General features: G+C 39.8%; 1 pseudogene; it reads left to right on the forward strand.

The window, feature by feature from the left end:
- Positions 1-4,350: 4,350 nt before the first annotated feature.
- The window catches only part of LOC111142921, a 24,876-nt pseudogene continuing 12,946 nt past the window's right edge, over positions 4,351-16,280 (forward strand).

Genomic DNA, 16,280 nt, shown 5'->3' on the forward strand with positions numbered 1-16,280 from the left:
TGTCTATCATAGTCAGTGCAAGGTTAGACAAATACATTCCCACCAGCACAAAATAGCAACCTTCCAAAATGTATGTCAGTGGTGTATTTACAGCCAAATCCAGAAGGAGCTTGTACTTCTTATGCTGTTCCCATTAATGAGACAAATGTCAGCATCCATAAGCTATTTTTTTTGTTCCTGCTTATCAAATCTTTCAAAAAATTGATAACTAGTCTTTATAGATTGTGAAAGTCAGATATAACTCTGAATGTATTACTTTACTGGACCCCTTGGGGTAAACTTATCACCTGGAAACCATTTTACATGGACGATTTGACTTTCATGTGGCGTGTCATAATGCACCCTAGATGGAAATCTAAAATAAAATATCTGGACTACAACCTTCCTCTTGGTGGAATTTATGATTCCCTCAGTACAATAATTTTGAAAATTGTATCCCTTAAGCTACAAGACTTGATATATTATTAACTGCTTGAATTGAAGAAGCTTTCCAATAGGCTTACGTGCTATCTAGAGGCACGGATTAATGTCTATGGAACTACAAGCTTATCTCAAACTATTTTTCTGCGGTCTAAACTGCCAGCTTCATCTTCTTCCTAGGACAGAACAGAGTGTCCATTTCATCTCTGGCATTTCCAGGATGCGCTGCTTTTAGGAGAGCTCTTCCAGAAGATGGGGACCGTGGATCCACTAGAGAATTGGTTGTGTTCAGTCCATTGCACCCCAGGGAGGCTGACGTCCACTTGGGGCTCTTATCTATTTCTCGTGGCATTTTCTGGCTTTAATTCTAGTCTGGTCAGACTGAACTGGTGAACAGAGAATGCTGGTAGAAGGCAGTCTGGAGGGCACTGTTTTCAGGGATTTAGAGAACAGCTTTTCTTCTTTAACTTGAAGGGCCTTGTATTGCTGGGGGGGGGACTGTTCAACTGTCCTCTGCTTGCTTTTAGTGTTCTTCTTCTCTTATTATTGATGCTGAGCCTTGAAAGTCAGCAATGACCACGAGAACCACTAGACTGTCCAAGGGCAGAGAGGGCCAGGAATCTTTCTGCAGGGCTCATTCTAAGAAGACTCGTTTTCCTTTCAGTCATGCCAAAGTTGAGTCAGGAATGCATTTAATTATGTTTTATAGTCACCTCTGTATATTGTAAAGATATTACTAATCATCCTGATATAAGGACAGCTTCTATAAACATTATTTCTAGGGACACCAAAGTGCAGGGCTTGAGAACACATTGCCATAGAAATCAGTGTGGCCTGTGGCCGTAGGTACTGGGAAAACATGAAGTGTTTAGGATCAGTCACTCTGCAAGAAGACTTGAAATTTTACAGCTTGTGTGTGAAAGAAACAGATTGAGGTTTTCCCCAATTTGACAACAATCCCAAAACCTTACGTGACATTATCTGTAGCAAGTTGCTGAGATGAAATAAACTTCTATAAAAACTGTCAGTAATAGGGGTGCCTGGGTGGCTCAGTGGTTAAGCTTCTCCCTTCAGCTCAGGTCATGATCTCAGGGTCCTGGGATCGAGCCCTGAATTGGGCTCTTTGTTCGGCAGGGAGCCTGCTCCCCACCTGCCTCTCTGCCTACTTGTGATCTCTATCTCTGTCAAATAAATAAAATAAAAATATTTAAAAACTCTCAGTAATAAAACTACATTTTTATCACCCATCTTAGAGGATAGACTAAAGGGGTTGTCAATTGTAGGGGAAAATTTTGAGGTGTGTAGCCAGCCAATCCATCTAAGTATGTTAATTTTGTGGCCTTTGTGAGGTTTGTAATTTGTTGTGATATTTCCCCCAACCTTAATAAATATCAATAATTTTGTATTCTTTTAAAGAGGGCCCTCCAGGGCCACCTGGGTGGCTCAGTCAGTTAAGTGTCTGCCTTCATCTCAGGTCAAGATCCCAGATCCGGGATTGAGCTCCATGTCGAGCTCCCTGCTCAGCGGGGAATTTTCTTCTGCCCCTCCCCATGCTCCTTCTCTCTCTCTCTCTCTCTCTCTCTCTCTCACAAAAGTAAATAAATAAATAAATAAAATCTTTTAAAAATAAGTAAAGAGGGCCCTCCAAATCAGTAAGCTTCAGGCCTTGTAATACCTGGATCCACCTCCAGGTGGGGTTTAATCACGTTTCTCAGAGCACCCAATGCCAAATTTTGGATAATATAATCATCTTTAAAAAAAAAAAAAAGATTTTATTTATTTATTTGACAGAGAGATCACAAGTAGGCAGAGAGGCAGGCAGAGAGAGAGAGGAGGAAGCAGGCTCCCTGATGAGCAGAGAGCGGGATGATGGGCTTGATCCCAGGACTCTGGGATCATGACCTGAGCCGAAGGCAGAGGCTTAACCCACTGAGCCACCCAGGCACCCTATATAATCATCTTTTATGTGTATAATTTGATCAATTACCATGACTAAGCATTTAGAATTTAGAGTTTTAATATCTTTCTTAAAGCTAAAGCATCTTATGTATCTCCAGAAATCATTTTAAGAGAATATATTGAATATACAGCAAGTTGACACTGGGATTCTTTTTTCAAATTAGCATAATAGAGTTCTCTGGAGGCTCTAAAGTTCTCTGTGAAACACAAATATTTATGGTGACTTTCTAAATTTCCCTTTTTTCTTGCTAGCTATTCAATTATTTATTAGTCATCTTTAATCATCTCTGTTAGAAAGTATGTATATACCAAGGATTTTGTTCAGCTAGTAAATGTTCATGTGTCAGGTTTAAAACTACATTGAGAATTAGGGACCTGGGCATCTGGGTGGCTCAGTCATTTAAGCATCTACCTTTGGCTCAGGCCATGATCTCGGGGTCCTGGGATCGAGTCCTACATCAGGATCCCTGCTCATTGGGGAGTCTGTTTCTCCCTCTACTCCTCCCCCTGCTATTCATGCTCTCTCTCAAATAAATAAATCAAATCTTTTTTTTTTTATTTTAAAGAAAGGGACACCTGAGTGGCTCAGTCATTAAGCATCTGCCAGGGTCCTGGGATCGAGCCCCGCACTGTGTTCCCTGCTTGGCGGGAAGCCTGGTTCTCCCCCTCCAACACCCCCCTGCTTGTGTTCTCTCTCCTCTGTCTCTCTCTCTGCCAAATAAATAGATAAACTCTTTTAAAACAATTAAAAATTTGAAATAAAAAAGAGAATTAGTGACCTGACTTATTTAATAAGTAAGTCGATGATCAAATATACTCAATCAGTAGGAATCAAGTCTGTTACTTAAAGATACTATTTAAAAAAAAAAGATACTATTTTTTATGAGAAGATCCAAAGTTATCACTTCGGTGATCACCATTTATAGGAAAATGTTCTCCTTGAGGGAGCTGAGGGCTGGTTGGCAAGGTGAAGGTAGTGTTTGTAGTTGTATGGCCTTCCCGGCAGCCAATATACAGCAGGCCATTTCCAAACAATCTCTGTGCTGCATGTGGGAAGGGAGCCAACAAGCACCCTGATTGATGTAGGGCCAAAATTGGGGGCATATTGGAGAGAAACCCATCTACTTCCTCCAGACAGCGTGGGGGACACTTGCCTGGGAGCAGTGCAGATGATTCCAGGATGTGTCTCTTGCCAGCCGTGAACTACAAGCCACGGGCCGTGGGGCCAGGAAACAATGGTGGGCCCTTGGGAAATTTCTGGGACTTTCTGGGCTATGGTAATCTCCCCACTCATCTTTCAGCCAGGCTGTGGGAAAACGTCTTTGAATATAAAACCTGGAGCTTCTTTTGGCCCTTCAAAGAAAGGTTGACCCTGCAGCAGATGACAGATATTCGAGAAAGCACCAAACAGTCACTTCCCTGGGAGACTCCTGGGCACACATTCCTCTTTGTTCGCCGTACAGAACACCCAAGTTTGCAGTTGGTAACTTTAGCTGTCACAGAGCCTTTGCATTTGTAGAGCATTTAGCTTATTGACCTAGATGTTCTCATGTTTAGGGATAAAAAAAGTAGTTTAATTAATTCACAATAAAAATCCTCCATTTCATAGAAGATAAAACTCATATAACCCAAACAGAATTGAATGTGTGATCTGATGCCATCATCAGCATGCAGCAGCCTTAAAAATTACAATATCTGACCTTAATATGTGTGAATCTATCAGGATTCCACTGTCGACATGTATATTTTTCAATATTCTTCTCTGAGCTGAAATCATGTCATTTATATGCAAATGACCACATCTTCCGCAGCTGCTGCTTCTCCGTTGAAGCCGAGGGACTTATTTGCACTTAATAAAGCCTCATAAATAGGTTTTGCCTCTAAAAGGGTGGGGGAGCAGGAAACCCATCGTAGCCTTTTACAGTTACAAGCTTCTTTTTGTTTTGAAAGCTAGGGGCCACCCCTAACAGGATGGTTCTCAGTTGCCAAAGAAATACGGATCCTCACCCAGCCAGTTGCCCCCCTTCCCTCCTTAGAAAACAAGTGTTCCTGTCCTTTATGAGGCCTTCTTCCATTGAAGCTGGAGGCAATGTCCAATCTCCAGCAGGGGTTGCGATTTCACCCAGACTTCAGTGCAAGGAGGGCTGCCATGTGAGAAGAAGCTCTTGCCAGGCAGTAAGAGCAAGTGCCCGCTCCTTCGGGGAAGAACTCCTCAGGCCTCCTCAGGCCGTCCTGTCTGAGGGGAGGAGGAGCTGGGGAACGTCTGGGCAAGCAGAGAGGAATTTTTCCTTTTATGAGTTACCAGTTTCCCTTTTAAAACACTCTACGTAGGGGTACCTTGGTGGTTCAGTCTGTTAAGCATCCGAATCTTGATCTAGCTCAGGTCTTGATCTCAGGATCGTGAGTTCAAGCCCCGTATTGGAATGCCCAGCGTGGAGCCTACTTAAAAAAAACCCAGAAAACAAAAAACACTCTACATAGAGAAGGGGCAACATTGGGGATTGTTTGTACGCTCTGACGGCCCAAACAGCGTTAAGAAAACATTGAACACATCTTCATTCATGTGAGTAGTACAAAGCATCTCTCTTCCTCCTCCACCCACTCCCATCTTCCTAGCTTGCCATTCTTTTTCAACAGAATTGGATGACAAAGGACGATCCATCGTATGAATCCACCCGTTTTCTCTTAATGTTCCTCTAAAACCACCCAGGCTTCTACTTTGTGGTCAACAGAAGCATTGCATTTACCACTTAAGACCATTTAAGACATACTAAAAAAAAAAAAGAAGAAGAAGAAGGAGAATATTATGGGATAATTGTCTCCTGCTGTTAGATGCTAAGACAAACCTGAGGCACTTATGAAAAATAAATAATCATGGGAAGCAGGGTCATTTATTTTTAAAGCACTGTGTTGCTGATTTGGTAATAATGACCTATTATCCTCGTCAGAGTAATAGACTGTTCCTGGAGCTTCATTTCTGGTGTGTGAGCAACTGACATAGTAGAGATGATTATACTGTCTGATAAATGTGTATAATCATCAAAGACACTGGTTGACAATACTATCATTAAATTGTCACCAGCTTGGCAGAGAGACAAACATCCCTACCACATCAACCTATCAGAGATGTTTATAACTGCAAAAGTGTTCAAGCACGATATTAGTGCAGATAACTGAGATCACACACCCTGAAAATCCAGCCAGTAGGAGCAACTTGTGGCCGGGGAAGAGCTGGAAGAGGGAGATATCTGGCCCTTGAATCAGGAGTCCTGGGCTCCCCTCTGTAAGCCTCAGCGTCTTTCATTTTAAAAATAGAGATATTTATCCTCTCCATCTCACAATAATACTGAGTATCAACATTTTAAAAGATATACAATACAAAATAATAATAATAGATTCCATCTTTTTTGTATGAGGTTGCTCTTGATATAATTATTTAAGATTTTATATTGGTTTACTTTTTTATTTTACATTTAATATAATTATATATAATAAATGTATAATAATTATATAATAAATACATATAATATTATCATCTTAACCTTTTTTTTTTTAAAGAGAAAGATATAGAGTGGTGGGGGGGTGCAAAAGTCAGATGCTTAACCAACGAAGCCACCAGGTGCCCCTCATCTGAACCATTTTTAAGAGTACAATTCAGGGACACCTGGGTGGCTCAGCCTGCTAAGTACCTGACTTCTGCTCAGATCATGATCTCAGGGTCCTGGAATCAAGTTCTGCATCAGGCTCCCCACTCAGCAGGGAGTCCACTTGTCCCTCTCCCTCTGTTTCTCCACCCCCCCCCCAAACTTTTGCTCGCTCGCTCTCTCTCCCTCAAGCAAATAGATAAATTAAAAAAAAAAATTTAAAGAGTACAATTCAGTGTTAGGTATATTTGTATTGCTGTGCAATCATCACCACCATCCATCTCCAGAACGCTTTCATCTTGCAAATGTGAAACTTTGCACCCAACAGATAATAACTCCCCATTCCCTCTATCTCTCCAGACCCTGGAAATAATCATTCTACTTTTTGTGTCTATGAATTTGACTACTCTAGGTGCCTCATGTGTAGAGTCACACAGTGTTTGTTCTTTTATGTATGGCTGATTTCACCTAGCATAATGTCCTCAAGGTTCATCCACATTGTAGCACATGTCAACATTCCCTTCCTTATTAAGGCTGAATAATAATCCATTGTAGTTATACATCACATTTTTAAACCATTCATCCACTGAGAGAAACCTGGGTTGCTACTATTTTTGAGTTATTGAGAGTAGCACTGCTATGAACATGGATAAACAAATATCTCCTTGAAATTCTGCTTTAATTTTTTAAAAAGATTTTATTTATTTGTTTGACACAGAGAGAGAGAGGCAGAGAGAGCACAAACAGAGAGAGCAGGAGAGGGTGAAGCAGGCTCCCTGCAGAGCAGGGAGCTTGAAGTGGGGCTCTATCCTAGGATCCTGGGATCATGACATGAGCTGAAGGCAAATGCTTAGCCAACTGAGCTACCCAGAAGCTCCAAACCGAGCTCTCTCTCTCTTTATATATATATATATATATATATATTTAAAATATTTAAATATTTTATTTATATTAAATATTTTATTTAAAAATAAAATTTACTTAAATAAAATAAATAAAAATTACTTAAAAATTATATACATATAAAATTTTAAGTTTTATTTTATTTTTATTTATATTTATTATATTTATATTTATATTATTTTATTTATTTTTTATTTATTTTTAAGTAATCTCTTCACCTAAAGTAGGGCTCAAACTCACAACCCCAAAATCAAGAGTTGGACGCTCCACTGACTGAGCCAGCCAGATGCCCCTTGAAAAAAACCTTTAAAAAAGCAATACAAACTGCTTGGACCTGTACCCTATACACTGCTTACAGAGTTTGATATTAGACTAAAGCAAAAGACTAGAATTTAGTGGATAAATTCCATACTGTTCCATAGTTTGTCTGTTGTTTGGGTCATATGAGAATCTTTTGAATCCCAGCATTCTTTCACTAATCAGCATGCTGCAGATGTTAGCATAAAAGTCATTAGTGAAAATGTTGAGCAATTTAGGACTGAGGGGCCAACCTCTAAGTTATTCTTCCCAGAAACCTTCCTCTGGAGTTATGAAATTTCTTAAGTAGCACTGTTAGGATTATTCAACAAGTTAAAAACCTTCCTACCTGAAACAGCCAGTGTACAGTTCTTTCATAAGGGTATCACAAGATTCTTGGTGAGGCTGAAATTCCAATACTCTTTGTCTATAAAATGTCCCTGATTTCCAGTACATACAAACCCCTTCAGAAAAAGGAAAATGCATTTAGGTTGGCATGACCTTACCAAACCTGTACTATTCCTAGAGATCACTATTTACACTGGAAACTGGTAAAACCATCTTTAATATAATTAATTCTAGGTTTATTGACTACTTATTCACAATATTTAATCTTTATTCACAATTTCTTAAAGATTTCTCTTGTCAATTCAACAATTTAGTCTATAGAAATAATAGCAATACCACAAATAGCCACTGTGCGTCCAGTATTATGTGCCAGGTACTGGTTAAAGGGCTTTATGTTGAATTATTCCCCTGCCAACGAGGTAGACTATTATCCCGGTTTTACAGGGGATGAAACTGAAATTTGGAGCTGTTAAGTAAATTGCCAGGAGAATAAATTAGATGCTAGGTGTATCTGACTCCAAAGCCCATCTTCCCAATCTATTATGATCTATTATATTACATTCTCTTGAGATACAATTGTTCAGATGTGGAATCTTGGACAAGCTGGGGCTCCAGTACTTTTCACTAACATTTGTTCCATCCTTTCATGTCAATATTCCAGTCTTCTTACCCAGAAAAAAAAGGTAGTAAAATAGGAGTGGAGAAGTTCTTTTCCTTACTGCAACTATATGCTAACTTAGCATCATTATTTACAAGCTGAGGCTTTTCCTTTCCCGGAATTCCTTCTGCTCTAAATTTTTTTTTTAAAATATTTTATTATTTATTTGACAGACAGAGATCACAAGTAGGCAGAGAGGCAGGCAGAGAGAGAAGGGGGAAGCAGGCTCCCCGTGGAACAGAGAGCCCGATGTGGGGCTCGATCCCAGGACTCTGGGATCATGACCTGAGCCGAAGGCAGAGGCTTTAACCCACTGAGCCACTCAGGTGCCCCTGCTCTAAATTTTTAATTTTCTTTAGCATTTTACCCGTTTCTGGACAATAGTCTTCCTCTAAAACATGAGTTACTCTAAGACCTTGGGTATGTGTCATCCTGTTTACCATTCACTCACATCCATCAGAAAACTTGCTATCCAACCAAAAGCTTGCTACCTCACTGGATTCCTCCAGTTTTTCTTCCTCACTGGAACCATTTTGCAATAGTCAGAATCAAAATGTGCACTTATTCATTTTCATTGTTTGCCTTTCTTCTAATGGAGTCACGATCATGTCATCAGTTAACAGGCCTTTCCCTTGACCCCATCAGAACTGTGTGCTTTAGAGAAAGCCAACTCTGCACCATACGACCTGCCCATTCTTTGACTGAGTTTGGCAATAGCACTTTACTTGGGTGTTGTATGTGACATACACATTTCCTCTCGCAAATTCTCACTGCATTCTGAAGAATTGCTGGGGTGGCACACTCAGAACATCAAGAAAACAACAAATCTGCCATGACTCTGTTATTTAGGAAACTTTCCAAGTGATAGGCAGGGAAGTTCTGATGTGAAGGGACATGGAGTAGTGGTTAACAGCTCAGGCTTGGAGTGGGGATGGTGCCATTTCTTCAGCTTAACTTTCCTCAATTAAAAATAGGGATGCGGGCACCTGGGTGGCTCAGTTGTTCAGCATCTGCCTTTGGTCAGGTCATGATCCCAGGGTCCTGGGATCCAGCCCCGCATTGAGCTCCCTGCTCAGTGGGAAACCTGCCTCTTCCTCTCCCTCTGCTTGTGCCCCTCTTTTGCTGTCTCTCTCTGTCAAGTAAATAAAATCGTGTAAAAAAAAAAATAGTGTAAAGACAGATCCTAGTCTTTCAATCTGTCATTTAAAAAAAAATAAAAGTAGGGATAGTAAGCATGGGATAATTGGATAATGTTACTTAATGGATGTAAGTGCTCATTAGCACAGTGCTGCTCATAGGATCATTTTTTTTTTTTTAATTTCTTGGCCCCATGTAAGATTTTGATCAGGTGATCAAAGCTCCTTCCCATTCTACACTATTAGCCCAACAGCATATCCAGTCTATTGACTCCAAGTGAAGACACGTAAACATTTTCTAAAGGCTTTGTGAACACTTTCTTCATCCTCTAAGTGGTTCATGTTTGTTTAATTTTGAGTACAGAACAGAGAGTTGATTAAAAGGCATTGTTTATAGTTGAAAATATCTTTTTAGAAAATATCTTTGGGTTTTAAAACCCTAGGAGAGGGGAATTAACCCATGACAGGACTGATTTCTTCCCAACTTAGGAAGCCCTCACTCATGCTCCATCTCTCTAAAGGCCTCGGAATAAGTTGGAGCAAAGCGAGCTTGGGATGAATAAAAGGCAAAACAAGAGCTTCTGCAGCAGTGCTTCCCTGGTTTATATCATAGCTCTGACTTGGATTATAGGTACAGTTTGGGAAAGTCATTTCAACCCAACTAAAATGACATCATTGCAGCTCTGTGCCATGAGCCTAAAGGTGACACATTAGTTTCTCTTGCTGCTATAGCAGATCACCACAAACTCTGGCTTAAAACAAGACAAATTTATTACTTACATGTCTAGAGGTCAGAAGTCCAAAAATCAGTGTCACTGGGCTAAAATCAAGGTTGCTTGATTTTAAAATCCAGGGCTACATCTCTTCTGGAGGCTCTAAGGGAGAATTCATTTCCTTGACTTCTCTAGAAGCCACCTACATTCCTTGACTTGTGGCCCCTTTCTCCACTATTGAAGCTAGCAGTGTAGCGTCTTCAAACTTATCACCCTTTCTCTCTCTCTGGCCTTTGCTTCCAGCCTTCACCTCCTTCTCTGACCCTCTTGCTTCCTTCTTTCATTTATAAGAACACCTATGAGTACATTGGGCCCACGTGGATTATCCAGGATACTCTCCCCATCCTAAGACCTTCACTTCATGTTCAAGGTTCCTTTTGCCACGTAATTTGACATATTCACAAATACAGATTAAAACATGAATATCCTTGGGGGCTTTATTTTGCCTACCGCAGGTGTATTTTATACATTCTTTCCTCAGTCATAGGGCCCAGATATTATCAGTCCCAGTTTATATTTGACAGGCAATACTTCAAATGGAACAAGTTGGCATTCAAAGAAGCTGGAGTTAATCAAATAAAAAGCAGGTATCAGCATGCACTTTATCACATCACCAAGAGAATCAAAATAGTATGATAGTAAATTTGACTTCTTGTCATGTTGAATTCTTCTTTTGGTGCTACATTATCAGAAAGAGGTAGTATTGTTATAATGTAATTTATATAGTGCCTTCCCCTGAGTGATGAACAGAATATTCCTCAGAATCCTCAGAGAATTAGTCTATCTCTTTTATCCCAGCTCAGCCACTCCAGCAGTATAATATACAGCAATATTATATCTGTGTGCAAGAAATAAATCAGACTCACTAAACTTAAGGATGTTCACTTAAAGAAATTCTTTTTGGAGTTCCTTTCTGCTCCCCCTCCCCCACTTTCATTTGAAAATGTTCTTTTGGTAGTATAGAGCCATTGACCCACATTAGATTAATTAGGTCAATTAGCCTTTATGTAGTAATTGACACTCAGGTGTCAATTCCTTTTAATACAGACGTGCCTTGAAAAGAGATTATAACTTAAATTCCTCCCACATAGTAGCATTAAGAAAACATGCATTTATCAACTCTTTCTGCAATATGGCTTTGGGTATAGCAATGATATTGGGTAGAAAAAGCTTAAGGATTTTACCTTGATGAGTTGATTATTCACATCCACACATTGTTAAAAGCCACATGTGTATTTTCCATTTGGATAGGCTGTTGGTAACCCTGAATGCTGAGCCTAATTCAGAGCAACTCCTTTTCTTCTTCTAAACTTGTCAACATTAATTTCTACATTTTCAAACTCACATTGGCCCTAGCGTCTAATCTTGGACTCTCACTGGCAATCTGGACTTTCTGAATTTTTTTCCTTTCTGCTTCTCTCCTTCAACATCATCCCTGGAAGCTTTTTATCTCTCCTTCTATTTTCAACATCATCCCCATAGCTTATCTTAATAAGACAATAGCTACCACTTAATGAGTATTTTCTAGGTACCAGACATTTCACATTCATTATTGCTAATTGTTACTTTCAGTTAACTATCAAATATTTGTTGAAATATATGCTCTAGATCCTGGAGATACAGCCCAGTGGATATCCTTATCTCCATGTAATACTTACATACTTACTATATAATACTTACATACATACTATAATACTTAGGAAATAGAGACAGAGAAGTTTAGTGACTAGCCTAAGGCCCTGTTGCTTTAAAAACAGATTATAATCCCATAATAAAGCGTGTTGGGGGGGGGCGGTCTGGGTGTGAAAGAGAGAGATCTGGATGGCTATACTCCAAAATACGCACTGTGATTATTACTAGGTAATGGGATTGAGGGTGATTTTGAATTTTTTGTACTTTTGTATTATCTGAAATTTCTTCTTTTACCCCCATTTCCTACTTAGATCACTCAAACCATCCCCCACTGACGACTATGCTAATGCATTTGGTGTAAATCTTTCAGTTTGTTTGTAGTCCTAAATTTTTTTGTTTTTTTACAGATATTTTAAATTTACTTAGATGGTATCACATTCTTTTCTTACATTTTCCACCTAATACTATGGGTTTTAGATCTATGTTGCTACCTGTACAAGTCTATTGCGTGTAACTGCCGAATAATTTTTATAATATAGCTATTGTAAATAAGCACGAGCCTTCATAATCAGAAAGAAATCTAGCAAATCTCTTTTTATTGTGAAGAAATAAAAAAACAATCTTTCTTCTAACATAAGAGCATGAAGACATAAGTTGCTTTACATAACTTTGCCACAAAAATATCCCAATGGAGAAATATTTATTATGTTGCCGATTCTATTTTACTAAACACCTCTACTTTATAAAAGTGCTTGGATACATGGAACTCTTTTCTATAAATATAGAAAATTAAAAGAGAAAAGAGACTCTTTCTGTGAAGTCTCTGAAATGCTTGACTTATTTTAGGAAGCAAAAATTTCAAAAGACAAAATTATTTTGAAACTGAAAAGAGTGAAATGAACTCATTACAGTGTGTTCTCACTATATATTAAAAATGAAATTAAAATCATTTAAAATAAAAGAAATATGACATTGTAATGCAAACAGAAATTGAGGAATATCCCAAAAGGATAGGAAATAGTTGGTTGATGGACAGCACAGGAAAATGAAAAGACAGTCAGGAGAAGTAATAAAGTCTATTGGGAAAAACCTGAAATTTATATATTGAAAGTTCATAATTTTTAACATAAAAATCTAATAATAACTGTTAATCCCTTTTCTTTCTTTAAACTTTAATTTAAGGATAAAAATAGAACTTCAAGTGTAACTTTATTCAGTCATATTTTTCATAAGATAGATATCAAATACTCTCAGTAAAGGCTTGTGTTTAACTTTCAAACTTTTCTTCAAAACAATATACTCCTAGATGAAAGGTGTGAAAAAAATTACAGATAACTATGTATTATGGGGAAAAAATACCATGATGAGAGTCATATTCCAAGCAGATATGACTGAAATATTGTGATCCCAGAAAAGGTTACAAAACACTGCTTTTTCTCTTTCTATTTAAACTAGTTTTTGCTGATAGCAGCGGAGAAGCTTTATAACATAGCACTGGCAGACAAAACCAATTTGCCCTTACTAAAAACAGGGCCTCCTTTTTTTCCTCTCTCTCTCTCTCTCCAAAATATTGGGTTTCAGGATGAAGTCATTGATCTAATGACTTAAAGATAAATAGCTTTTAGGGAAGGCAGGTCAGAAAAGGAGATTAAAATACAGAAGTTTAAGTGTGAAAACTAAAAACAAAATAGTGACCTGAAGTTTCAGAGCCAAACGGTTAGAAAAGATGTCTACTTACGTTGATAGGTGACCTGCACAAGGGAAAGGCCTCACCCAATGATCAGATAATCTATGGAAAAGGTCATAGTAGCCTTGCTTCTCTGGAAACTAGAGTTAAACTGGAGACAGAGACTGGAGGATGAGTCTTGGCTAAGAGCCCTCTTGAATTTGCCTTAAATTCTCCAATAGAAAAACTCTAAAGTTTGGGGGAAACATGGATTTTGATGATTTGATGTAACTTTAAAGATGTAGTATTTCAGTATTTCAGTCTAAGACAGATGGCATAATGATTAGGCAAAAGGTTCTCCAATCACATAAAGTTCAAGCTTTGCAAAATTTGGCAATTTATTTAGCTTTTTTCATGTAAGTATTACCTCATAGGACTACCAAAGGAATTAAATATGCCATCCACAAGGCTTAGGGCAAGGTCCAGCATGTAGTACATATTCAGTAATGGTAGCTAGTACTGGTAGTAGGTATGATAGGAAATTTTTTTTTAAAAAAGATGTATGTTTACCATTTGAGCATTTATCTGATGACTGAGATTCAATATCAACACCAGTTGATATTAATATGTTATATGGTTTTTAATAGATCATATTGCATCTGAAGATGTCAGTTCTTACTAATATTAGGAAAGGAGACTTCTTTCACAAATCTATCACTATTGATAACATAATGGGTCCAAGTTTCAGTTCATAAGCTCAAGTATCCAAGAAATGCTTTCATTCTATTTCAAGCCTCCATTCCACTAGATGTTGGGAAAACAATCTCAGTCAGTGCAGTTTCCCCTCCCCTTACATTGGGATTGCCTGTATGTTCCAGGGGGCTATCACCTGTTGTCAGTTGTCATCAGCTCTTTGCTACTATCTGGTGAGGTACACCCTCTGGTCCTGATTAGCAGTCCACAAAGTTTACAGCTACGTCCTTCTTGTGTTGGACACCAGTTTCTGTGACTTTTGGGAGACTGAGAAAAGGAATGGGGCACCAAGAGGCCCTGCCTCATCCCTGTAGTAGACTCTGACTCATGGGACATGCTTCTGCTGCTCTGCATACACTCCTGGGGCACAGAGGCTACCTCAGTCACCCACACCACCATCTCAACCCTATTGCTCTTGTGCCATTGGCATGGGGGAGTGAGGGAGAATTCTGGAGTCTTGACACCTTCTCAAAGTACACTGGAAAAATGACATTTCTTCTGCTCTCCAATTTCTAAAATTACGCAGAGAGGAGTGCTCTCTTTTTCCCTAAACCTTACCACACCCGACTTCAGAACAAATCCAAGAGAAAGGTGAACCCAAGTTTCTCAGGTACTCAGCATTTGAGCTCTTTTCTTTCCCTCTGACTACCTTCCTTTTCCCCAAGTCTAAAGAATCTTCAGTCTTGAGGACAGGAAAAATGGGTTTTGATCCATTAGGTATTTTTCTAATTCTTTCGTCTCAAGTCTGGATCTTAATCTGAGATGTTTAAAAATGGGGGCACCTGGATGGCTCAGTTGTTAAGTGTCTGCCTTTGGCTCAGGTCACGATCCGAGGGTCCTTGGATCAAGCCCCACATGGGGCTCCCTGTTCAGTGGGAAGCCAGCTTCTCCCTCTCCCATTCCCCCTGCTTGTGTTCCCTCTCTCTGTCAAATAAATAAAACCTTTTTTTAAAATGAAGGATTTGATAACCCTTCCTTGAGGAACATCTACTTTATAGTCCAGTTGTCTCAGTGAAAGAGGCAACAGGAGAAAAAAGAAAAACAACAAAATAAAAACAACCAAAAACATTGGTTAAGAGAGGAGTCAAGATGGCGGAGAAGTAGCAGGCTGAGACTACTTCAGGTAGCGGGAGATCAGCTAGATAGCTTATCTAAAGATTGCAAACACCTACAAATCCAACGGGAGATTGAAGAGAACAGCAATTCTAGAAACAGAAAATCAACCACTTTCTGCAAGGTAGGACTGGCGGAGAAGTGAATCCAAAGTGACGGGAAGATAGAACGCGGGGGGAGGGGCCGGCTCCCGGCAAGAGGCGGAGCAACGGAGCACAAAATCGGGACTTTTAAAAGTCTGTTCCGCTGAGGGACATTGCTCCAGAGGCTTAACCCCGCGCGGGGTCAGCGTGGCCTCAGGTCCCGCAGGGTCGCAGAAGGATCGGGGGTGTCTGAGTGTCGCAGAGCTTACAGGTATTAGAACGGGGAAGCCGGCTACAGAGACAGAGCCGAGGAGTGAGCTCTAAACTCGGGGTTACCTTGAACCTGTCCCAGGCTCGGTCAGCTCAGAGCGCGGCCAGAGGCCAGGGTGACAGGAGTAATTGGGCGCTGTTCTCTGAGGGCGCACTGAGGAGTGGGGCCCCGGGCTCTCGGCTCCTCTGGGCCGGAGACTGGGAGGCCGCCATCTTCATTCCCGCCCTCCGGAACCCTACGGAAAGCGCTCAGGGAACAAAAGCTCCTGAAAGCAAACCCGAGCGGATTACTCAGCCAGGCCCCTGGTAAGGGCGGTGCAACTCCGCCTGGGGCAAAGACGCTTGAGAATCACTACAACAGGCCCCTCCCCCAGAAGAGCAACAAGAAATCCAGCCAGGACCAAGTTCACCTACGAAGGAGTGCAGTTTCAATACCAAGGAGAGCAGCAGAATTACAGAGGAGGAGAAAAGCAAAGCCGGAGCTCATGGCTTTCTCCCCATGATTCTTTAGCCTTGCAGTTAATTTTTTTTTCCTTTTTCAATTTTTTTCCTCTTCTTCTGCTAAATTTTTTAAACTTTTACCCTTTTCTTTTTTAACGTTTTTTAACTAGTTTATCTAATATAT

The sequence above is a fragment of the Enhydra lutris genome, unplaced genomic scaffold (assembly GCF_002288905.1).
Source record: "Enhydra lutris kenyoni isolate GAN:26980312 unplaced genomic scaffold, ASM228890v2 scaffoldscaffold9, whole genome shotgun sequence".
Classification (NCBI taxonomy): Eukaryota; Metazoa; Chordata; class Mammalia; order Carnivora; family Mustelidae; genus Enhydra; species Enhydra lutris.